Source organism: Corvus kubaryi, unplaced genomic scaffold, assembly GCF_017639235.1.
Source record: "Corvus kubaryi isolate FWS band 111438036 unplaced genomic scaffold, C.kubaryi_AGA036_p1.0 136, whole genome shotgun sequence".
Classification (NCBI taxonomy): Eukaryota; Metazoa; Chordata; class Aves; order Passeriformes; family Corvidae; genus Corvus; species Corvus kubaryi.
In genome coordinates, this window is record NW_024580670.1 from 6,004,657 (window position 1) to 6,011,524 (window position 6,868).

The window sequence follows — 6,868 nt, forward strand, 5'->3', positions numbered from 1 at the left end:
AGAGCTGTTCCCATGATGTTTGCTCAGCCCCTGACTAATTTAGCACACAGGATGGGCTGGCAGATTATGCAGCGAGACGCGCTAATTCGGGCCTGCAGTTCATGTGAAAGAACGGCGAGACGGGCTGGGAGACAATGCAAGCTAATATTAGGACGCCAGGCAGGGAGTCAGGAATCCCAATCCTGGCTACCACTGACCTGCTCCCAGGCCCCAAATCCCTCTTTAGAGCTGTCTGGAGAAAAGGAGCATCTCCCTTTATGTTCAGCCGGGTTAGCCCTGGGAGCCGTTTGTCCCAGCCAAGGCTGCTGGCTGTTATTCTATATAAATAGTAATGATGATCATAATCTTTCCATAGGGGGTATGGCATGGAAGGGTAGCGCCTCATATCAAAGCTGCTGCTTTTGTTAGACCAAGCTCAGATGTGCAGTAGATGCTGCTTTAACATAAAGATGCTCTTGTGGGACCAGCAAGCAGTAAGGGGGATATTTCTGTGAAGATACAGCATCAGACACCGCCATGAATTCTTCTGCTTCAGTGCTTCAAAAAGCAAGGTGGGGTTTGTATATCTTCCAAATCACTGAGTGATACCTCGTGGTGTGTTAATTGGCTCTGCTCCTGAGAATATTTGTGTATGCTCAGCCTTACACATGTGGCTTGTCTGATGCCTGTAAATTACTCTCACGAGCAAAGTAAAGCCAGGCCCCAGATGGCTGCAGGATCAGGGCTGTGCTGTCTGTTGCTGCCTTGTGTGTTATGCCTTTTGCCAGGACTGTAATTCTGACCCAGAGAGGGATCTCCCAGCTATTCCTCACCATGAAGAAAGAGCATATCCATATGGCTCCAAAGGAACTCCTTTTCCAAACCTTCAGCTTGTCCCATCATTGTGCCTTACTGCTACCTTTTTATTCATTTATTTCAGTCTTGTTGAGGGTACTTGGACAAACTTTTTGCGAGGGTAAATCAATTCTCTATTACAGAAATCTTTCCTCAACTCAGTGTTTTTATGAGGAAAAAGGGATTTTTGCTGTTTATTTTGTATACAGAATTGCAATTTATATTCTGTGTATTGATTCTTTACTTTTGAGAAAAGCAAACCCTTTCACGGTGGAGCTGGTGGACAAGTTACTGCACTGATACAATCCCATGTACCAGTTAGTTTTGGGAAGCTGAGCCTTTGTGGCTAGTTTTATTTTCAAACCAAATCATGAGATTGACACCTTTAATTAGCTCTACTCAAGTTGTTTGAACCAGACTTTGCTACAGGGAGAGGTAGGTTATTCCCAGCTTTTTATTCGTGATTTTTTTCCATATTTAAGCCATTAGACTTTAATACACATCCACCACAAGGGACTACCAACTTACTCAGCACACAGCATCTTTGAAAAGTTCAGACTTTGCCTCTTCTTTATGGCACCACAAAGACTTAAAGCAGAAATCTTTCCTGATACAGTTTTAGTTTTCAGGATTTTTAGGAGGAATGAATAGCAAGTTTTGTAGTGAGGATAAATAGAGAAAATAGAAAGGAGAGGGCTGGAGAGGTGAGGCAACAGGGGAAGGGCAGGGGAACAGAATCTTCATAAGCCTCAGCAGAGCAGGGGTGGAGCTTAAGAATGCAGTGAGGCTCTCTCTGTATCTGCAGAGGGAACAAGGAGGATAAGAAAGGAGGAGAGAATGAGGCTCTTGAGCTGAAGTGAGTTTGGGTGAGTGTTGGTGCCTTGGGCAGTTGTGTTGAGCTCTTGCAGCACAAATCAGAGGTGAGCCCTTTTCTTTTTCAAGCAGCAGAAGCAGAAAAGTGGAGGTTTATCAGCTGAGACACGTGAACTGGGATAGCTTATCTTAGCAGGACAGAGCTAGTGTCTACTGAAGAGTCTTTGGTAACTCATGTGGAGTTACCAAAGTTAAAATAGCAAAGAAAAATTCCTGGGGAAGAATGTGACTTAATAAGACAATATCTACCAGACTAGGAGGAGGAATTTGCTTCTTCTATAGCTTGATCATGGTCAACAAAGACCAGGAAAAGCCACGATTTTCCTTTGTTTTCTTTTTTTTTCCTTTTCATTTTGGAAAGACTCCTGTGGGTACCAGAGACTTCCACTCCAATAAAATGTGTCCCAAATGGACACTGCATTGATATTTCTTTCAGAAAGTTGAAACATATGGCAGGCTTAGCTTCCCTTGCAAAGCCAATCTGATCCCTACTCTAACCAAGAGGCTTTGCCAGCTCTGCACCCAACTTCTTCAGAGCTTTTCAAGCCTGGCTCCCTCCTTGCCAAAAAGCCCCACCCACAACAGTCATACCCTGGAACAGAATGGCTTCTGCAGGGAAGAGATGCCTGAATGAAATAAATAAACCTGGGAATACAAGTGCTAATGAAAGTTAATGAAATCTACAATTTGTAGTTGTGTTGGATTTTTTAGAATCTTGCTTTTTTAAAATGACTGGGCCCCCTGAGGCTGGCATCCTCACTTCCAAGTGGTCACTCTGACCCTTTGCTTCCACCCAATAAGCTCAACCACATCCCAACATACTCAGCCTATTGTGCATTATTTAAGCCATAGGGTATGACAGAGTGTGTTTTATAGAGCCATTAATTTATGCTGTGGGTGACTTTAACCACCCAAGAAGTGTATTAATGGTCCTATAAAATACACCCCAGAGTGTCTTAATATGGTTATGAGATTGATCTTCAGCTTTATATTCTACTATGTGTTATATTATTGAAATAAATTGTAGAGGAAGGTGATATGAGACCCCAGTAAGGGGCGAGTTTCCTTTTTCTTCCCAGAATCCTGTGGTCAGACTCACTCTGAGACAGCCATGGATTGCACTCCAGCCACTCAGCTGCAGGAGGCTGGAGACGTCCTACACAAGGGGCTGCCTTTTGGGATGGAGCTTGCTGGCCCAGCTCTGCCACTGACCTTAGGCAGGACCTGTCTGTGCTGGCTGGTCAGTAGCTTTAACCAGAGCTGCTCATGTCCTGACACTTGGAAGGTTTTCTATACATACAGGGTTTGTTCAGTACCTGGAGTTGGGTCATCTGTTGAAAGGTTTGCCAGGGCTCAAAGCAGCACCAGCCCATCTCTTCCTTGCTACCAGAGAGCAGTACCAGCCTGTTGAGAAACCCTGGATGCTGCATAGAAAATTCTCATCCAATAAAAGTTAAGTAGGATTACTATAAAAACAATTCTTGTTTGGGAAATAACCACAATACATGGCTTTCCTACCGACAGATTCTGGTAGTGTGAGTGTGCCAACAGGAAACTTCAATGTCTGAGAACCCGAATCTTGTTTCAAGTCTTTCTTCTCTCTTTTCTTCCAGGATCTATGTGCTCAGGCTTTCAAAGCCTTGAGGCCTGTAATATCAAAGGTTTGGGGTTTATCTGGAAATTAAGAATAAATTCTGATGCATTAAATAATCTGTACTTTCATTTGTAGTCTTAATCATTGTCATCTTCTATGCTCTCTGCTGGGAGACATGGCTGTGAACTGCCACAAACCCACAACATTCTCAGTGACTAGACATGGTTTTCCATTCCAAAAAAAGTAAAACTGTGGTTTCCTCAAGTTTCAGTAGGAAATCTGAGAGAATGAGTTGATGCTTGGGGGAGCTTTGACCCATTTTAGAATCCAGGACACAGCACGAAATTTCAGGGATGTTTGAGACCGAGACCATGGGTCAATAGCCTATCTGAAAGAGCCATTTAAGCTGTTGTGTGTTTGTAGCGGGGCCCAAAGCATGCAAAGCACCTTCTGAAGGAGGAAGAAAGCACCAGCCTTCTCATCCTGACAAATTAGCAACTGCTAAGGCATGGGCTACCAAACCACAATGACTGCAGACAAAAGAGCAAGGGAACCAGGCTCTGCTTAAAAGCCTGAGCCCACCCAAATCAGTTTTTATAGTGCTGGCCTGGGCTGTGAGCTGGTAAAAAGCATGCAGACCTGCATGAGATGAGGCTGGACCAGCTGCTGCAGGTGAAATAGGATGGCTGCAGTGAGCCATCCTTGGATGAGGAATGTGCCTGATTTTCTCCACCCCTGTGTTAAGCTTCAGCTGTTCCCCAGGTAGGTGCCCTGTGAAGATTGCTTAATTACTGTTTAGGAAGTGCTTAGAGACCCTCACAAAAAGGAGAGTATCACTATTAGAACTGCAGTTGTTAGAGACGAATACAGTCTGTTAATCATTAAATCCATCCCCTGCGAAGGCAGGACCACTGTCCCCTGGGAGAGAGGCCAGGCGCTGCAATGAAATGCAATGCCAGGTTTGTATGGAGTAATAACCCAATTATCCATCAGCTGGTGTTAGGGGCCCTTGTGGCCAGGAGCAGCCCTGCCATGGGTCAAGGGCCCGGTACCATTAAAGGCTGACCAAGGGCTTCCTTTAATAGAGGTGGCTGGAGCAGCTGTGCCCTGAAATAATCTCGTTGCAGCAGTAAGGTGCTGGGCAGTCACAGCGTCAGCAATCAGGACAACAAAAAACCTTGGCTATATTTGAGCTGTTATAAGTGGTGCCAGCTTCCAGGATCTAGGACTATCCAGATTGACCACCTGGATGCAATGAGGAGATAAAATGGTAGGAAATTGGTCCAGGAGAAAAACTGAAGTGAAAATCAAGATAAAGTTCTGGTTGAGGTTTGCTGGTTTTGTTAATTACCAGCAAGAGCAATTTTGGGAACACAGTGGCCCAGACAAGAGTACAGTGTTAGGATTACCACGGGGACAGCTCACACTTTCATTACAGTTGCAGTGTTGGTAAGCAAACCGAAAAGGGCCCTTGGAAGTCTGTCATCTCATAAATTTTACTAGCAAAACTGTTTTTCTAGATAGTATTTTTCAAAAATTTTTCCATGAGGCATGAGTAGTTCTGTAAGATCTATTCAGAGCAGCCATAGTTCATGTGATGCTCACATGGATCCCAGATGATCTTTAGCTTAGCAGGGCTGTCACATAACGCATCCTGCAAAATGATGGTGATGAAAATACGTCACATCCAACTCTTGGCTGTGAACAAGGGGCTCCATGCATGGTGAGCTCACACATGTGTGACACAACTCTCAGCCAGTGCACAGATGAGAGAGAATCCCTTCCCCGCAAGCCATGCTGCTGCTCTGTAGGGTCTACAGACCTCTGGAGCATTTATTGCCCAGGGGATCCAGCCTGATGACCAATCCACTCTTTACTAGTGAAGGCACAATAAAAAGTGTGCTGGTCATCCTGAAAGTGACAAATTGAGCAGTTGCTTACCGAGCCAGCAAACGCAGATGTGAGGCAGTTATTGCTGCTCAAACATAAGGGATCAGCACAGCTTTAAGGATGAAAATAAAGTATGAAATTTCCAAATGGAAGGAAACGTCTTGGAAGCAAATGAGGGCTAGACACAGCAGGTACATTGAACTTCAGGAGTCCACTTCTACCCAAGAAGGCAAGCTCTGCCCCCTCCCTTGGAAGGACTTTCCTGAGTCCTGGCAATCCCATCTGCTTCCCATGGAGACCTGGACAGAGGTGCCTGAGGCACAGGGGATGGAGCTGACTCACTGCTGTGCTATGTGACATTGGACAAGCCTTCCATTCCCTTGCCTGGAGGTGGCTGTGCCACTGGGGCCAGAGACCGCGGCTCCCGTGACCGCAGAGCAGTGTCTGCAGCGATGGGAGTTCTACAAAATAGCCAGATCAGAGATTGCAGCTGGGGAAAGGAGTGATGGAATGCAGGGCGTGAGAGAAGGACAGGCTTCCCTGCTCCATCCGGGACAGGTGTAAGGTCAGGGAAAGTACTCCGGTCACCTCTTTTAGGTCTGCGAGCTAAGCCTGGCTGATCAGCTGAGCCAGCATCAGATGATGTTAGGCTGAGCTTCTTCCCCAGGTACCGATGCTTCCCGAACCTGCCGCCTCTCCTGCATCGCAGATCACTGCAGGACACACTTGGCTGGGAAGATGTGAGATGAAAGAGCAACGCGGGCAGCAGTGAAAGTCTGCGGGCTGTAGTGTCTGAGTACACATTAGGGACAGCACAGGGAGCCAGACCAGACTCTTTGTTTCCCTGTGTCACTTCTCAGTCCTGATTAGCAGCAAAATGGGACACGCACACATCTGACAACTGAATTCCTTGCTGGAAGGGGTTCGGTCATGCATAAGACTGCTCAAAATGAGGCCTGGCTTTCAGGTTTGGAAGCATGGAACATGACCTGGAAGGGACAGCTGGTACGTGCACGCTTACTTATTCTCCCCTTTTGAGTTTTGCACCAGTTCTGGGTGACTCTGAAGAGTTGTGGCCAAGGACAAACAAATGAATGCCTGTCCCTTTCCCCAGCAGCCAGACCTCGTTATTGGTCTGTCCAGCTTCTAAACAATTACAGGAGGACAGGACAATGTGAGAACATCATTAATGTCTCAAATTCGAACACTCAATCAAAAAGTGGAGTGAAGAACTAAGAGTAGGAGCACGAATTTCACTCAGCCTTGTGCAAGCGCTTTGATACCATTTTAATGATGGGCTTGTGCAAGTTTTTCCTCAGGACTTGTACTTTGTGTCCCCTTCTGTAACAACCCCCTGGAAAGCACAGGTAAGAAGTGATTGCAGAGGTTTGCAACTAGGAAAATCCTAGAAATCCTCTCGGGAAAGCAAAGTTCTGTCATCCCTCGTCCCCTGAAACATGAGCATCTCCGGGAGCTGAGCTGAGCTCTCGGTGGCGCGGGACAGAGCACCCGCGCTCCGGCCCCTCTCGGAGAAAGATGATTCCTGCCGGGGGGGGTTCACCCTCGCCACCGCCCGAGGGGCGCCGGCGCTGACTTCTCCCTTCGGGAAAGTTGTCCGTGGGAGCGGGGAGGAGCCGGGGCCGCACGTGGGGCGGGGGGGCCGCGCAGGCCGTGCCG